We start from the raw sequence: 16,371 nt of genomic DNA, 5'->3' as shown, positions 1-16,371 counted from the left end.
TTTCCAATCCTTGCCCCACGCTCTGACATCCCAAGTAGGCAGCCAAGAGCCAACTGGGTCCCTCTGAGCCCTGTGTGAACAGGGCAGGTATATTCTATGTCTCTCCATTTTAGCAGAGAGATGCCAACTTGGGCTACTGAAGGGGAGAAAAAGGGCAGAGAAGGAAGGAGACCAATGAAACAGGATAGAGCTGCTCAGCTGTACCCCAACTCTCAGCAGCCTTAGCAACAAGGGCTCTCAGGCTTACGGGAGCACATGCTGGAAAAGCATGTGAGCGTAGAACAGGGCGCTGCCAAGCATGGGCTGGCAGGCAGAAGGCAGATGGGCTCAGGATTCACCTTCCCTACAGCTCCCCCTACCCCCAGCTTCCCATGAAAGAACTCTTGCTGGCCCAGGTCCCAAGGTCCAGGGAAGCTCTGGGCACTGGGGGGTAACTGCCAGAACACTCTGCTTTCCCCCATCTTTGTGTCTGTTGATCCTAATCCCCCCAGCTGCCCATCTAAGAGCCCTGCTGTACTCCTCACTCTCCCTTTCCCACCCTCACAACCGATCAATCATAAAATCACCAAACTTTGCCCATTTCAACTCCTAAACCTCACATCTTTCTTTCCCATTCTGTACCTTTCACTATCACTAACCTAATCTTCAAAACAACAACACTATCTGTCCTTTGCTAAGTGCTTTAGATATGCCAGGTTCAATGATAACTATCTACATATATTTGCCTCATTTAACACCCCTACAACAACCCTCTGAGAGCTGTACTACTTTATTGGCTCTATTTTACAGATTAGGGCAACTGAGGCCCAGATAAATGAAGTCCCTTGTGCAAGGGCATTCAAACTCAGGCAGTCTGATCCCAGAGCCACACATCAAGTTACGGTGCTCTGGTGGCCCCTCCCCGAACACTGGTCTTACTGCCTTTCCTCCTCCCTCCTTACTGCTGCCAGGGTGGTTTCTCCAAAGCCCAGCTCTGATCATGTCTGTTGGACTCCTGGCCCAGTGCCCTGTTCTAGATTTCCTTAGAGTGTCCGTGCATCCCTGCTCACTGCCATTGCCCCTTGTCCAGGCTGCCAGTATTTCTTGCCTTCCAACTTTTGCATTCCACTATCAGCTGCTTGAGAACTAGGGCTGCCTCTGTCCTGTTCACCAACAAAATATCCATCACACAGATGAGCTGGATAAAAATTCACTGAGTCAACAGATGGAAGAACAGACTCCCTGTTTCCTGTCTTCTCCCATCCAATACCTTTACCACACTATTGCCAAAGGGATCTTTCCAACTGTAGCCCTGAGCACGTCGTTCCTTTGCTGGAGATCCATCACTGACAAATGTGACCCACAGATTCTACTTCTAGGAATTTATCCTATTGCTATAAATGCAAATAGACAGATGCCGTATGCACAGATTATTTATTGCCCCCATTGTAATCCCAAATGATTGGAAATAACCTAAATGTCCATCAGTTGGAGATGGATTACCTCTTGGACATGAAAAGAGAATGAAGTTCTAGATCTTTGAGGAATCACCACACTGTCATCCACAATGTTTGAACTAATTTATACTCCCACCAACAGAGTGAAAGTGTTCCTATTTCTCCACATCCTCTCCAGCATCTGTTGTTTCCTGACTTTTTAATGATCACCATTCTAACTGGCACAAGATGGTATCTCACTGCGGTTTCTATTTGCATTTCTCTAATGACCAGTGATGATGAGTTTTTCTTCATATGTTTGTGAGCCACATAAATGTCTTATTTTGAGAAGTATCTGTTCATATCCTTTGCCCACTTTTTGATGGGGTTGTTCATTTGTTTTTTTTCTTGTAAATTTGTTTTCAGTTCCTTGTAGATGCTGAATATTAGCCCTTCGTCAGATGGGTAGATTGCAAAAATTTTCTCCCATTCTGTAGGTTGCCTGTTCACACTGATGATAGTTTCTTTTGCTGTGCAGAAGCTCTTTAGTTTAATTAGATCACATTTGTCAGTTCTGGCTTTTGTTGCCATTGCCTTTGGTGTTTTAGTCGTGAAGTATTTGCCCATGCCTATGTCCTGAATGGTATTGCCTAGGTTTTCCTCTAGGGTTTTTATGGTTTTAGGTCTTAGTTTAAGTCTTTAATCCATCTTGAGTTAATTTTTGTATAAGGTGTAAGGAAGGAGTCCAGTTTCAGTTTTCTGCCTATGGCTAGCCAGTTTCCCCAGCACCATTTATTAAATAGGGAATCCTTTCCTCATTGCTTGTTTTTGTCAGGTTTGTCAAAGATCAGATGGTTGTAGATGTGTGGCATTATTTCTGAGGCCTCTGTTCTGTTCCATTGGTCTATATCTCTGTTTTGGTACCAGTATCATGCTCTTTTGGTTACTGTAGCCTTGTAGTATAGTTTAAAGTCAGGTAGCGTGATGCCTCAACCTTTGTTCTTTTAACTTAGGATTGTCTTGGCTATAAAGGCTCTTTTTTGGTTCCATATGAAACTAAAAGTAGTTTTAGTTTCTGTGAAGAAAGTCAATGGTAGCTTGATGGGAATAGCATTGAATCTATGAATTACTTTAGACATTATGGCCATTTTCATGATATTAATTCTTCCTATCCATGAACATGGAATGTTTTTTCATTTGTTTGTGTCCTCTCTTATTTCCTTGAGCAGTGGTTTGTAGTTCTCCTTGAGGAGGTCCTTCACATCCCTAGAACCAGAAATACCATTTGACCCAGCAATCCCATTACTGGGTATATACCCAAAGGATTATAAATCATTCTACTATAAAGACACGTGCACATGTATGTTTATTGCAGCGCTATTTGCAATGGCAAAGACTTGGAACCAACCCAAATGCCCATCAATGATAGACTGGGTAGAGAAAATGTGGCACATATACACCATGGAATACTATGAAGCCATAAAAAGGATGAGTTCACGTCCTTTGCACAGACACGGATGAAGCTGGAAACCATCATTCTCAGAAAACTAACACAGGAACAGAAAACCAAACACCACACATTCTCACTCACAAGTGGGAGTTGAACAATGAGAGCACATGGACATAGGAAAACATCACACACTGGGGCCTGTCAGGGGGTGGGGGGTGGGGAGAAATAGCATTAGGAGAAATACCAAATATAGATGACCGGTTGATGGGTGCAGCAAACCACCACGGCACGTGTATACCTATGTAACAAACCTGCACATTCTGCACATATATCCCAGAAGTTAAAGTATAATAATAATATAAAAAAGAATGAGGAAGCACTTTATATACTGACATGGAACAATCCCTAAATGTAATATTTGGTGAAAAAGCAAAGTGCAGAACAGTGGCTATAGCATTTATATAAAATAAAGTAGGAAAAGTATATGTAAATGCATTTGCGGGATTCCCAGGCAAGATGGCCAAATAGCGACAGCTTCGATTTGTAGCTCCCAGTGAGACCAATGCAGAAGGAAGGTGATTTCTGCATTTCCAACTGAGGTACCCAGTTCATCTCACTGGGACTGGTTAGACAGTGGGTGCAGCCCACGGAGGGGGAGCAGAAGCAGGGTAGGGCATTGCCTCACTCAGGAAGTGCAAGGGATCAGGGAACTCCCTCCCAAGCCAAGGGAAGTCATGAGGGACCATGCTGTGAGGGACAGTGCTATCCAGCCCAGATACTACGCTTTCCCCATGGTCTTCACAGCCCATAGACCAGTAGATTCCCTCGGGTACCTACGCCACCAGGGCCCTGGGTTTCAAGCACAAAACTGGGCAGCCATTTGGGCAGACACCAAGCTAGCTGCAGGAGTTTTGTTTCATACCCCAGTGGCACCCAGAATGCCAGTGAGACAGAACCGTTCATTCCCCTGGAAAGGCGGCTAAAGCCAGGGAGCCAGGTGGTCTTGCTCAGTGGATCCCACCTGCATGGAGCCCAGCAAGCTGAGATCCACTGGCTTGAAATTCTTCCTACCAGCACAGCAGTCTGAAGTCAACCTGGGACGCTTGAGCTTGGTGGGGTAAGGGGTGTCCAGCATTACTAAGGCTTCAGTAGACAGTTTTCCTCCCATAGTGCAAACAAAGTCACCAGGAAGTTCAGACTGGGCAGAGCCCACCACAGCACTGCAAAGCCGCTGTAGACAGACTGCCTCTCTATATTCCTCCTCTCTGGGCAGGGAATCTCTGAAAGAAAGGCAGCAGCCCCAGTCAGGGACTTATAGGTAAAACTCCCATCTCACTGGGACAGAGCACCTGGGGGAAGGGGGAGCTGTGGGTGCAGCTTTGGCAGACTTAAACATTCCTGCCTGCTGGCTCTGAAGAGAGCAGCAGATCTCCCAGCACAATGCTCGAGCTCTGCTAAGGCACAGACTGCCTCCTCAAGTGAGTCCTTGACACCTATGCCTCCTGACTGAAAGGCACCTCCTAGCAGGGGTCAACAAACACCCCATACAGGAGAGCTCCGGCTGGCATCTGGCAGGTGACCCTCTGGGATGAAGCTTCCAGAGGAAGCAGCAGGCAGCAACCTTTGCTGTTCTGCAGCCTCCACTGGTGATACCCAGGCAAACAGGGTCTGGAGTGGACCCCAGCAAACTCCAGCAGATCTGCAGAAGAGAGGCCTGACTGTTAGAAAGAAAACTAACAAACAAAAAGCAATAGCATCAACATCAACAAAAAGGATGACCATGCAAAAACTCCATTTGAAGGTCACTAACAACAAAGACCAAAGGTAGATAAATCCATGAAGATGAGTAAAAGCCAGCACAAAAAGTCTGAAAATTCCAAAAACCAGAATTCCTCTTCTCTTCCAAAGGATCACAACTCCTCACCAGCAAGGGAACAAAACTGGCTGGAGAATGAGTTTGACAAATTGACAGAAGTAGGCTTCAGAAAGTGGGTAATAGCAAACTCCTCTGAGCTAAAGGAGCACGATCTAACCCAATGCAAGGAAGCTAAGAACCTTGATAAAAGGTTGGAGGAATTGCTAACTAGAATAACCAGTGTAGAGAAGAACATAAATGACCTGATGGAGCTGAAAAACACAGCACAAGAACTTCATGAAGCATACACAAGTATCAATAGCCAAATCAATCAAGCAGAAGAAAGGTTATCAGATATTGAAGATCAACTTAATGAAATAAAGCATGAAGACAGGATTAGAGAAAAAAGAATGAAAAGGAACAAATAAAGCTTCCAAGAAATATGGGACTATGTGAAAAGACCAAACCTGCATTTGATTGGTTTACCTGAAAGTGACGGGGAGAATGGAAATAAGTTGGAAAACACACTTCAGGATATTATCCAGGAGAACTTCTCTAACCTAACAAGACAGGCCAACATTCAAATTCAGGAAACACAGAGAACACCACAAAGATGCTCCTCAAGAAGAGGAAGCCCAAGACACAGAAACATCAGATTCATCAAGATTGAAATGAAGGAAAAAATATTAAGGGCAGCCAGAGAGAAAGGTCGGGTTACCCACAAAGGGAAGTTCATCAGACTAACAGTGGATCTCTCCACAGAAACACTACAAGCCAGAAGAGAGTGAGGGCCAATATTCAACATTCTTAAAGAAAAGAATTTTCAACCCAGAATTTCATGTCCAGCTAAACTAAGCTTCATAAGTGAAGGAGAAATAAAAGCCTTTACAGACAAGCAAATACTGAGGGATTTTGTCATGACCAGGCCTGCATTACAAGAGCTCCTGAAGGAAGCACTAAATATGGAAAGGAAAAACTGGTATGAGCCACTGCAAAAACAAACCAAAACATAAAGATCATCAACACAATGAAGAAACTGTATCAACTAAAGGACAAAATAACCAGCTAGCATCATAATGACAGGATCAAATTCACACATAACAATATTAACCTTAAATGTAAATCGGCTAAAAGGCCAAATTAAAAGGCCCAGACTGGGAAATTGGATAAACAGTCAAGATCCATCAGTGTGCTGTATTCAGGAGACCCATCTCACGTGCAAAGACACACATAGATTCAAAATAAAGGGATGGAGGAAGATTTACCAAGCAAATGAAAAGCACAAAAAAGCAGGGGTAGCAATCCTAGTTTTTAGACTTTAAACCAACAAGGATCAAAAAAGGCAAAGAAGGGCATTCCATAATGGTAAAGGAATCAATGCAACAAGAAGAGCTAACTGTCCTAAATGTATATGCACCCAATACAGGAGCACCCAGATTCATAAAGCAAGCTCTTAGAGACCTACAAAGAGACTTAGACTCCCACACAGTAATAGTGGGAGACTTTAACACCCCACTATCAGTATTAGACAGATGAATGAGATGGAAAATTAACAAGGATATTCAGGACTTGAACTCAGCTCTGGACCAAGCAAACCTAATAGATATCTACAGAGCTCTCCACCCCAAATCAACAGAATATACATTCTTCTCGGCACCACATCACACTTATTCTAAAATCTACCACATAATTGGGAGTAAAACTCTCCTCAGCAAATGCAAAAGAACAGAAACCATAACAAACAGTCTCTCAGACCACAGTGCAATCAAATTAGAATTCAGGATTAAAACCCTCACTCAGATCCACACAACTACATGGAAACTGAACAACCTGCTCCTGAATGACTACTGGGTAAATAATGAAATTAAGATAGAAATAAATAAGTTCTTTGAAACCAATGAGAACAAAGACACAATGTACCAGAATCTCTGGGAAATAGCTAAAGCAGTGTTTAGAGGAAAACTTATAGCATTAAATGCCCACAAGAGAAAGCAGGAAAGATCTAAAATCAACACCCTAACATCACAATTAAAAGAACTAGAGAAGCAAGGGCAAACAAATTCAAAAGTTAGCAGAAGACAAGAAATAACTAAGATCAGAGCAGAACTGAAGGAGATGGAGACACAAAAAACCCTTCAAAAAAATCAATGAATCCCAGAGCTGGTTTTTTGAAAAGATTAACAAAATAGAGAGACTGCTAACCAGACTAATAAAGAAGAAAATAGAGGTCTGGGCACAGTGGCTTACGCCTATAATCCCAGCACTTTGGGAGGCTGAGGCGGCTTGATCACCTGAGGTCAGGAATTCAAAACCAGCAGGGCCAACATGGTGAAACCCTGTCTCTACTAAAAATACAAAAAATTAGTCAGGCGTGGTGGCGCATGCCTGTAATTCCAGGTACTCAGGAAGCTGAGGCAGGAGAATTGCTTGAACCTTGGAGGCAGAGGTTGCAGTGAGCTGAGTTTGTGCCATTGCACTCCAGCCTGGGCAACAAGAGTGAAACTCCGCCAAAAAAAAAAAGAAAAGAAAAGAAAAGAAAAGAGAAGTATCAAATAGACACAACAAAAAATAATAAAGGGGAGATCACCCCCAATCCCACAGAAATACAAACTACCACTACCATCAGAGAATACTATAAACAGCTCTACACAAATAAACTAGAAAATCTAGAAGAAATGAAAAATTCCTGGACACATACACCCTCCCAAGACTAAACCAGGAAGAAGTTGAATCCCTGAATAGCCCAAGAACAAGTTCTGAAATTGAGGGAATAATTAATAGCCTACCAACCCAAAAAAGCCCAGGAATAGACAGATTCACAGCCAAATTCTACCAGAGGTACAAAGAGGAGCTGGTACCATTCCTTCTGAAACTATTCCAAACAATAGAAAAAGAGGGACTCCTCCCTGACTCATTTTATGAAGTCAGCATCATCCTGATAACAAAACCTGGCAGAGACACAACAAAAAAAGAAAATTTCAGGCCAATATCCCTGATGAACATCAGTGCGAAAATCCTCGATAAAATACTGGCAAACCGAATCCAGCAACACATCAAAAAGCTTATCCACCATGAGCAAGTTGGCTTCATCCCTGGGATGCAAGGCTGGTTCAACATATGCAAATCAATAAACGTAATCCATCACTTAAACAGAACCAAAAGCCACATGATTATCTCAATAGATGCAGAAAAGGCCTTCAATAATATTTAACAACTCTTCATGCTAAAAACACTCAATAAACTAGGTATTGAAGGAACATATCCCAAAATAATAAGAGCTATTTATGACAAACCCACAGCCAATATCATACTGAATGGGCAAAACCTGGAAGTATTGCCTTTGAAAACCGGCACAAGACAAGGATGCCCTCTGTCACCATTCCTATTCAACATAGTATTGGAAGTTCTGGCCAGGGCAATCAGGCAAGAGAAAGAAATAAATTGTATTCAAATAGGAAGAGAGGAAGTCAGATTATCTCTGTTTGCAGATGACATGATTTTATATTTAGAAAACCCCATTGTCTCAGCCCAAAAACTCCTTAAGCTGATAAGCAACTTCAGCAAAGTCTCAGGATAAAAAATCAATGTGCAAAAATCACAAGCATTCTTATACACCAATAATAGACAAACAGAGAGCCAAATCATGAGGAAACTCCCATTCACAACTGCTACAAAGAGAATAAAATACTTAGGAATACAACTTACAAGGGATGTGAAGGACCTCTTCAAGGAGAACTGCAAACCACTGCTCAAGGAAATAAGAGAGGACACAAACAAATGGAAAAACATTCCATGCTCATGAATAGGAAGAATCAATATCTTGAAAATGGCCATAGTGCCCGAAATAATTTATAGATTCAATGCTATTTCCATCAACCTACCATTGAATTTCTTCACAGAATTAGAAAAAATTACTTTTAGTTTCATGTAGAACCAAAAAAGAGCCTTTATAGCCAAGACAATACTAAGCAAAAAGAACAAAGCTGGAGGCATCACACTACCTGACTTTAAACCATACTACAAGGCTACAGTAACCAAAAGAGCACGGTACTGGTACCAAAACAGAGATATAGACCAATGGAACAGAACAGAGGCCTCAGAAATAATGCCACACATCTACAACCATCTGATCTTTGACAAACCTGACAAAAACAAGCAATGAGGAAAGGATTCCCTATTTAATAAATGGTGCTGGGGAAACTGGCTAGCCATAGGCAGAAAACTGAAACTGGACCCCTTCCTTACACCTTATACAAAAATTAACTCAAGATGGATTAAAGACTTAAACTAAGACCTAAAACCATAAAAACCCTGGAAGAAAACCTAGGCAATACCATTCAGGACATAGGCATGGGCAAATATTTCACGACTAAAACACCAAAAGCAATGGCAAACAAAAGCCAGAATTGACAAATGTGATCTAATTAAACTAAAGAGCTTCTGCACAGCAAAAGAAACTATCATCAGAGTGAACAGGCAACCTACAGAATAGGAGAAAATTTTTGCAATCCACCCATCTGACAAAGGGCTAATATTCAGCATCTACAAGGAACTTAAACAAATTTACAAGAAAAAAACCAAACAACCGCATCAGAAAGTGGGCAAAGGATAGGAACAGACACTTTCAAAAGAAGACATGTATGTGGCCAAACAAACATATGAAAAAAAGCTCATCATCACTGGTCATTAGAGAAATACAAATGAAAACCACAATGAGATACCATCTCATGCCAGATAGAATGGTGATCATTAAAAAGTCAGGAAACAACAGATGCTGAAGAGGATGTGGAGAAATAGAAATGCTTTTACACTGTTGGTGGGAGTATAAATCAGTTCAGCCATTGTGGAAGACAGTGTGGTGATTCCTCAAAGATCTAGAACTAGAAATACCATTTGACCCAGCAATTCCATTACTGGGTATATACCCAAAGGATTATAAATCATTCTACTATAAAGACACGTGCACACGTATGTTTATTGCAGTACTCTTCACAATGGCAAAGACTTGGAAGCAACCCAAATGCTCATGAATGTTAGACTGGATAAAGAAAATGTGGCACATATGCACCACGGAATATTATGCAACCATAAAAAAGAATGAGTTCATATTTCTTTCAAGGACATGGATGAAGCTGGAAACCATGATTCTCAGCCGAATTGCACAGGAACAGAAAACCAAACACTACATGTTGTCACTCATAAGTGGGAGTTGAGCAATGAGAACACATGGACACAGGGAGGGAAATATCACACACCAGGACCTGTCAAGGGATGGGAGGTTAGGGGAGGGATAGCATTAGGAGAAACACCTAATGTAGATGACAGGTTGATGGGTGCAGCAAACCACCATGGCACATGTATACCTATGTAACAAACCTGTATGTTTTGCACATGTATCCCAGAACTTAAAGTATAATTTAAAAATGCATTTGCTGTGTATGTTAACCTACTTGTCTCTTCTATTTTTAAATTTTTGAACTGTGTGAATTTATTACGTAGTGAAAAATATAAACTTCATTATTTAAAATCTAATAATGTGAATGACAATTTTTATTTACACAAACAAAACAAGGTCTCCTCATCTGTCACACACCTAACCTTGGCCATGCTGTTTCCTCAACCTAAACTGCCCTTCCCCTTCCTTCTAGCTTCTCTGAATGGCTACATTTGTGCTGCCCATTCTGGTGGGTACGAGCTGCACATGGATATTAAGCACTTGAAATGTGACTAGTCCAAATTGAGATGCACTGTAAGTGTAAAATCCACACCAGAATTTGAAGACTCAGTATGAAAAAAGAATGTCAGATATCTGCATAATTTTATGATCTTCATTACATGTTAAAATGAGAATATTTTAGGCATGTTGGGTTTTAAAAGATATAATTAAAATTAACTTCAGCTTCCTTCTACTTTTTAAATATGGCTGCTACGCCAGATGCAGTGGCTCACAGTTGTAATCCCAGCACTTTGTTGGGAAGCTGAGGTGGGTGGATCACTTGAGCCCAGGGGTTCAAGACCAGCCTGGGCAACACAACAAAACCTGATCTCTACAAGATAGAAAGTGAAGATTAGTTGGGCATGGTGGCACACACCTATAGTCCCAGCTACTTGGGAGGTTGAGGCAGGAGTATTACTTGAGCCTGGGAGATCGAAGCTGCAGTGAGCTGTGATCATGTCACTGCATTCCAGCCCAAGCAACAAAGCGAAGCCCTGTCTCCACAAAAAAAAAAAAAAAAAAAAAAAAAAAATATATATATATATATATATATACACACACACACTAAAAAGAAACATATGGCTGGGTGCAGTGGCTCATGCCTGTAATCCCAGCACTTTGGGAGGCTGACTTGGGTGGATCACCAGAAGTCAGGAGTTTGATACCAGCCTGGCCAACATGGTGAAACCCCATCTCTACTAAAATATAAAAATTAGCTGGGCACGGTGGCAGGCACCTGTAATCCCAGCTACTTGGGCAGCTGAGACAGGAGAATCACTTGAACCCAGGAGGCAGAGGTTGCAGTGAGCCAAGATCGTGCTATTGCATTCCAGCCTGGGCAACAGAGCGAGACTCTGTCTCAAAACAAAACAAAAACAAAAACAAAAACAACCAAACAACATATCTCACAGGGTTTCTGTGAGAATTAAATGAACAAGTGCACATGAATCATTTCATGGTATGTTTACAGTAAGTGCTCATTAAATACTGGCAGCTATATTATTACTGTGTGCCAAGCACTGTGCTAGTCATGTTACACACGTATTCCAATCGTCACAATTATGTCATGGCAAGCATGTATTACTGCCCTCACATGAAGGATGCAGAAATTTAGTCTAGAAAGACCCCACATTGATATAGGTCTCTACTGGCAGAGCTGACATTGGCTCGTTCAGTTCCTGCCCCTTCCCGCTTTGACATGCCTTGATCCATTCAAAGGACTTCTGGTCATCTTCAGGGCAGAAGTCTCAACCACTGCTTCCCCTGAGTGCCAGTGAGGTTCAAGGAGTTGTTATAGGCCTTCCTCTAGGAAATGTGCCTTGACACTGGCCTGGCATGGAGTCTCCAGCCAGCTCTTTAGAATGGAGGCTGGATCTCAGGTTCAGAGTCAATCCCAGAGCAAGGACCATAGAGTCAATGGCCATTGGGTCATGCTAGCTGAGAAAGCACACGTTCTTGAAGCCAACTCTGAGTTCAGATAGCTAAAGACTCATCCAAAGCATTTACTGGATACCAGGGACTACTCTAGGTGACTTTACATGCCTCATCTCAATGAATTATCACAATGAGGTAGGCTTTACTTCCCCCAATTTATAGGTAGGGGACCTGAGGCTCAAAGAGGTGACTTACCCATCTGGAGCAAGAAATCAAACCCAGGCCCCACTTGCTCACCAACTCTATTAATTCATATTTCTTAGTCTTTCATTCATTAATCACCAATTAGGTACTTAGGACACAATGTAAATTAATTTCTGTTATAGAAACAAGACTGGGGGAGAACTGAGAAGGAAGAAACCCAATGACAGCTGGGAGGGGTGTGTGTGTGTGTGAAGTGTGTGTGTGTTATGGGGAGCATTGGCAGATAGTGAATGTCTCTGAGACAAAGCGTTTATTGAAGAATAAACACAATTTCACTGGGGGTGGGGAAGGGAGAAGGGGAAGATGTTTTAGGGGAGGGAATAGCTTGGGCGGGGCTGTCAGAATGCAGTGTGTTTTGTGGCTGATGAGAGACAGGATGGTATGTGGTGGGGCCTGTAGAGGACATGGGAGACAGTGCAGGAGGTGGACCTGCAACCTGTATCTTACAGGTCTTGTATGCCAGTGCAAGGTGTCTGAACTGAACTTGATGGGCCTGGGGAGCCACAGAGGATTTTGTGCATGGTCAGTTTGCTTTGTAGAAAGACCACTCTGACAGCAGGGTGGAGTGCAGATCTAGGAGGCTGAACTGAAGGCAGAAACCCAGACAGAAGACCTTGGGAATAGGTCAGGGAAGGTGATAGATAAACTACAGTTGTGGCCCTGGGGACAGCAAAGAGGGGAAAAATCTCCCAAGAATTGTAGTTGGTAGATGGGACAGGAAGGATTAAAGGCAGAGGATGGGTGGAGGTCAAGGCTGATTCCTAGGCTCTGGGTTGGGCATCTTGTTAGATGAGGTTGCCAGGCCCTGAGTCAGGAAGCAACACAGAGGAGGAGCAAATGTAGGGCATATTGAGTTTCAGGACATCCAGGTATGGAATGGCTACATTTGGAGCCCAGCAGTGAGGTCTGGGCTGGAGAGAGATTTGAGAACCCTTGGCTGCTTTCTTGATTCTTGGTCTCATGCTCCTCCTATTCTGTGCAACCGAGGTCAAATATCTTCTGAAAATGGACGGTCCTGGTGACACAGCAGAGAAACCCCCATTGGATTTGGGATCTAAAAGCAGTCCAGCTGGGAGGCAGTGGGGTTTCTGCAGGGTTCATGCAAATGCAGCAAGACTCAGAGAGCTGGACTGAACGGAAAGCCAAGAGGTCACCTCATCCAGCTTGGTTCTAGGCAGAATTCCACCTAAATCCTAATTTCCATGAGGGCCCTCCCCCTCCCCCATCATACCCAGTCAGGGAGAGAGCTGGAAGAACTCTGAGCAGTGCTAGGAGAGGACCAACCGGAGCGTGATTTGCATATAATTTGCATAAGACAATCTGTTCTCTGGTAATTTTCAAGTGAAAATGTTATCATCGCTCCCGGAGGGTTACCGCTGCGTGATTTTTCTTTCCTTTGTTCTTCCGCACACACAGACTGCCCCGGGTCTGCCCTCGAGGAAGGCTTAATGGAGGGGAGGGGCCAGAGAGGGGCTGGGAAAGTAGGGTCTGTAGTGTCCGGGTCTGTGCTCAGTCTGGGGCTGCCTTCCCAGGGCACAGTGTAGACCCATGTTTCTATTGAACCCCCTTAGGGCTCTTCAGAGCCTCCCACCCCCCACCAGGCCTAGGCTGCTGCCTGCCTCCCCCTGACCCCTGGCTGCTGCCGTGCTCTGGGGCCTCCCTTGGGGCCCAGCTGCTCCGTGGGGCCCAGGCAGCTCACAGCACAGGCCTGGCTCAGGGGACGTTTTCTAATAGGCGGATAATTGCCTCTGTTAATTGCAATTTGATTTTAGCAATTTTTCTCTAAGAGCCTAGAGGCCTCAGGCCCAGATATGGAAAGGAGGTGCATGGGTGGAGCCTCCAAGCTAGGGTCTGACTGCTCAGAACTTACCACCTGCTGGGTCTCCCCTAGGCTCTGCCCCTGCCAGGCAAGGGACTGAAGCCTGCACTGCATCTCACCCCACAGCCTCAGCTCGGCAAGAAGGACGTGCTGCAGATGGCTCTGAGCAACACCAGCCCTGAGGGAGTAGTTTGGCGGAAGCCTCTGGAAGGGGTCAGTTGGCAGACACCCCAGGGGCAGAGCAGGAGCCCCACTGCAAAGCCTGGAGAGCTTTCAGCTGGAGCCAAGAGACTGCAGGAATTCTCTCCCATGGCCATCCTTGTTCCTCAGACCCTTTCCTGGGACTGCCAGTCTCCCCTCCCAGTTACCAGCCAGCCTTGTCTTCCAAGGTCCCTCAGAGCATGGTTTTGGAGCCCAGACACCTAATAGACCTAGAGCAGGTTCCTCTGTTTCTCTGTGCTTCAACTCCTTGGTCTTAAAGTGGGGAAATAATAGTATCTCCATGGTAGTGATCGAAGCAGTTAATGTGAGCCAAGTTCTTCACCCAGTGCCTGGCACATATTAACTTCTCTATAAATGGTAGCTGTATTCTGGCTTTTACCATAATCCACATCTTGGGATGCCCTGGACTGGCCTCTAGTCCTGCAGCCTATGACCATATGGGTCTTCAGAGGCAAAGATGGAATCATGTGGGAGAAAAGTGCCTTAAAGTGAGCGTCCCTAGATGAAGCAGGGTCTGCCAGGGACAGGGCTGGGAGCTAGGAGGGAGAAGCTGCAGCCTGAAGTCTCCAGAGTGGAAGTTCATCGATTTGAGGCTGGGTGCTTCAGGATGAAGAGTAAATTATGCCTCTTGCCCATCCACTCTCCTTCACCTCTTCCTACCCATCCAAACTGGCCATTCCTCCACTAAAAAGGACTTCTTGGAGGAAGAGGACTCCAGGGAAGGGAGAGGTTTGTGGAGCTGCGTTGCTTCCTTGGAAAGGCATGTAGGCCAGATTCCTTTTCCTCTTGTTAGCCGTGAGCCTTGGGCCTCTGACTCTACCTCTCCCAGCCTTAGTTTGCCCCTCTGTACCAAAGAAGCTACTCTATGTCCCACATGGGGTGGCTATGGGGAGCAGCTAGAATAACGCGTGGCCGCCTGTAAGTAGGTGCTTCGTAAATAGTCATTTCCTCCCCTGCTCCCTCCCCTTCCTTCATGTGTAAGGGGAGCAATTCTCTCCCTGTGTTTATGCTTGTGCTGCCTGCCTCTCCCCACCCAATTCCTCAGCATGGAGGTGTCGGCCACTGCCTTCCTTCCCACTGCACACAGGCCTTCTCTGTTGCTGGCAAGGAGGGGGGAGGTGGAGGCAGGCAGTGGTTTGGGGCCCAGGGAGAGTGTCTCGGCGCCTGCCCACCACCTCTGGCCTGCCACTCCAGGCAGCATGCTAATTAAGCCTGGAGGACCCACAGAACAAAATTGCAGGCCCCCTGCCTCAGCCCAGCCCCCAGTGGCCTAGTGGGGAAATCTGGCAGCACAGACAGGCCCTTTGCTTTGGGCTTGGCGGAGGTTGGGTAGAGCTGGGCTGGGCAGTGGCCCAGAGAGGAAACAGAGGAGCGATTGGCCTGGGTCTCAGGGAGCCTGGCCTCTTAGGCAGGGCAGGAACCAAGAGATGTGAGGAGAAGGCCACAATTTCTGCTTGGTCCTGGGCCATGCTGGGCCTGGTCTGGCCCGACCCTGCCTGTAAAGGAGGTGTTGACAGAATGATGGGGTGGGAGGTCCCCAGATGGGGGCACTGCAGGGCCAGCATGCTGGGAGGTGACTGCCTGGTACCTTTTCCTGGGGCTTCTGGACTCTACTACCCACTATAAATTTGTGTAACTCAGGGGAAAGTCCCTTTACTTCTCTGAGCCTCAGTTTCCTCTTCTCTCAAATGGGGCTGATGATCAATATGTAATGAAAACATGCATGGAAATGAGGTACGCTAGATTTAGGAGAGTGGTTATGTCTGGGGAGGGTGAGAGGAAGGAAAATGGGCCAGGGCAGGAGTATATAAGGACCCTTATCTCTACTGGATTGCTTTATTCCTAAAACAAGGCGTGAAGCAAATGTGGAATACTGTCAAGATTTCACAAAACTGGGAGATAGGTACACAGGTGTCTGTTAAGGTATTTTTTTCTTGTGTCTTGTCTGCGTGTCTGAAATATTTCATAATCAAACAAATGTCCAGTGACAGCATCACATGCAGGATTTGAAATGTGCTGAACCTCAGGAATCCCTTACAAGAGTGAAGCAGATGTGCCGTGGGAAACAAACTCCAGTGTTGACTGGGACCTCGAGGCCAGAGGCATATGGAAATCCGTGCATTTTAGATTAAGTGAGTAGGAGAAAACAATCTCAAAATTCACATCCTCTTTCTGGGACGAGTGGTTTCCAATAGACATGTACACCTAACTAAGGAGTCAATTAAGTATTATAAGTAGAATCGACAAGCTGGCATG

This window comes from Chlorocebus sabaeus, chromosome X (assembly GCF_047675955.1).
Source record: "Chlorocebus sabaeus isolate Y175 chromosome X, mChlSab1.0.hap1, whole genome shotgun sequence".
NCBI classification, from domain to species: domain Eukaryota; kingdom Metazoa; phylum Chordata; class Mammalia; order Primates; family Cercopithecidae; genus Chlorocebus; species Chlorocebus sabaeus.
Note: the sequence above shows the minus strand (reverse complement) of the source record.